Here is a 2686-nt window from a genome sequence, read left to right as displayed (position 1 = left end):
TGACCAGGAGCTGTACCCTGGACTCATTGTGGCAACAGGTGAAGGATATGCCCAAGTGAAGTGCATGCGCCATATTGGCCAGAATTTGTATCTGGTACATGTTTGACGACATTTTAAAGTTGATTCCTTCTCCTGTCAATGTGACAGCACGACATGTAGAGATCCGGAAAGACATCTGGTCAAAACTTGTTGGGTAGGCAAACTAATGGTGCATTAGGTGATTGTTTGTTCTGCAATTCTAGGGAGGGGGTTTAGATGTTTGAAAAGATGTTAGATGTTTGAAACATTGTTCTACTGCCGTTTGTTGCCAAGGTTGAATTTCAGCTGTCAACCAAGGTTGATAGGGTACCTGAGATGGCGTTTTCCCCCTCCTATTCCTGATTGTTTTTTGTTTTGTTTTTGAATAAAACAATTGATTGAATTTGACTACATCTGCAGTATCATAATTATTTTCATCTTCTACACTAAAACCTCATATCTGTCAACAAAGTATTCTGATATGTCATGTTGAATTAAAGGCTTATGACTGTCATAACTAACATCTTCTTAAATAACTCCATTACACCCACAATTGTAACTTAAACAAGCAGTATAACCATTTCGGTAACTGTCATTCCTGTTACTGAGGTATCAGCCCTGTTAATTGTACAATATTCTGATGTAATTTAAGAAAAGAAAAGAAAAATGTAAAACACTCATTTTATATGTTAAGTAATAGAAACCCTTAAAGAAATTGGGATATTATTATTTTGTTTTCATAACTTTTTCTTAAATCAAAGATGCTGTGAAAGGGTCCATTGTGAATGGGCATATTTATTCATGGGGGAAAAAGTTAACTTGTCAATATTCTAACTCTACAAACACACTATTGTAACAAGGGGCTTTTATCTTTCATATGATATCATAATTATTCTAAATATGTATTTATAACCTTTTCAAACAGTAATTGATATGTAGTAACAGGGCTGACGAAAAACAAATATGCATCTTGTTTAAATGTGAAAACAATAAAAAATATAATAGCCTGAGATGGCACGGTACATTTGTCTGAGAGATAAAAATCCACTTAATAAAAAAAATGTATCCAAAACTTTTAAAACAATACTTTTCAAATCAAATGAAAATGGCAAGCTTTCGTAGAATGACCCCCATGCCTGCGTGTGTGTGTGTGTGTGTGTGTTGAAGGGGAGGGGCGCATGTCATGGGTTTGGTGATTTGTATCAGCGGTTCACGGCAGGGCAGAGTTAGGTGTCCGAGTTTGGTGATTGATGTGCTAGCATTGGTTAGGGAGGAGCGGTGAGCGTATGTGTTAGTTGTTATGCCAGGAGGTAAAGAGGGCTCTTCGTGCACGGGTCATCATGTCACACAAGAGGCAGGGGGGGCTGTGAGCGAGGGATGAAAGAGAGAGAGATGGATTGAGCCCATCCTGATGAAGAGAGAGACACAGTGACGATAAAACTTGAGACAGAAATATTGTGAGAAGCAGGGTTATGTGTGTTTAGTACCGCCCTCATTCCGGGTCAGAGTGCGAACCCCCCCCCCCTCTCCCCCCTCTAGTTTGTGTACACACTGCAGTCTTGGTTCGCTTCGGGTTCTGTTTACGGTTTGCCTTTTGAGCGTTTACGCTTGCCGTAGGCGATGATGTCACGTTCGAAAATGTAAACAGGAATGTCTTAACACGACTGCAGACTCTGGATGCTGATATAAAATTAACAAATTGCCAATAAATATGAAGTTATGGTGTTGTAGAGTCCGCTTTTGAGCGTTTTAACGATAGCGCTAAGCTAACGGCTAAACGCTAGTTAGCTTAGCCTTTACTAGTAACATTGCTGCATCGATTATATGCATTATATTGAATGTCATTGATCTACTGGTCGACCACGGCCGACTGGTTGGGCACCACTGGTCTAATAGAAATAAATGCATTCGAACAAGAAAGTATAGTATACAGCAATGGCTAACGGCTAACGCTAGTTAGCTAGCCTGTTCAGAAGCTAACATTATCCCATCGCTTGTGGCAATTATATTGCATGTCATTGATCTACTGGTCGACCACGGCCGACTGGTTGGGCACCACTGGTCTAATAGAAATAAATGCATTCGAACAATGTATAGACATAGCAATGGCAAACAAAATTGCCAGGCCTAACCGCCCCCACTAGTGCGCACCTGAGACCACCTATTTCACCGGCCCCGGTTCAGCGCCCCCGGGGACGAATCAGCAGGGGGCGGGGACGGGGTACAGCGTTCTCACTCAGACAGACACACCCTTTTCTGATGCGAGCCGGGTCTGATTCGACACAGCAGTGAGTGAGAAAGGGCCCTGAGGGGGCTCTGGGAAGGCGTGTGTGTGTCTGTGTAGTCAGTGTGTGTGTGGGGCGGGGAGATCTTGTAACCAGAGCAGAGGAGCTCAAATGCAAGAGAGAGACAGAGAGAAACGAAGAGAGGGGGGGGGGGGGGGGGGGGGGGGCAGAGATCTCGTAATCCACTAATAACTATAATATCTAATCTCTGTTTCGCCTTCGGGGAAGTAGGACATGATGGTGGTGGGTAGGATGGATTAGTCGGCGAAGTCACACGTGTTAGATATCAATCTGATTGACAGTACAAGAATTCCTCTGTTTCGCGCACTCTCAACTCGTCTTCCCTTGTTGTGATAAGACTTGTTCTTCTACCTCCAGACAAA

This window comes from Notolepis coatsorum (genome assembly GCF_963971535.1).
Source record: "Notolepis coatsorum genome assembly, chromosome: 1".
NCBI classification, from domain to species: Eukaryota; Metazoa; Chordata; class Actinopteri; order Aulopiformes; family Paralepididae; genus Notolepis; species Notolepis coatsorum.
The sequence above is the reverse complement of the archived record's forward strand: the minus strand, read 5'-3'. Positions refer to the sequence as shown.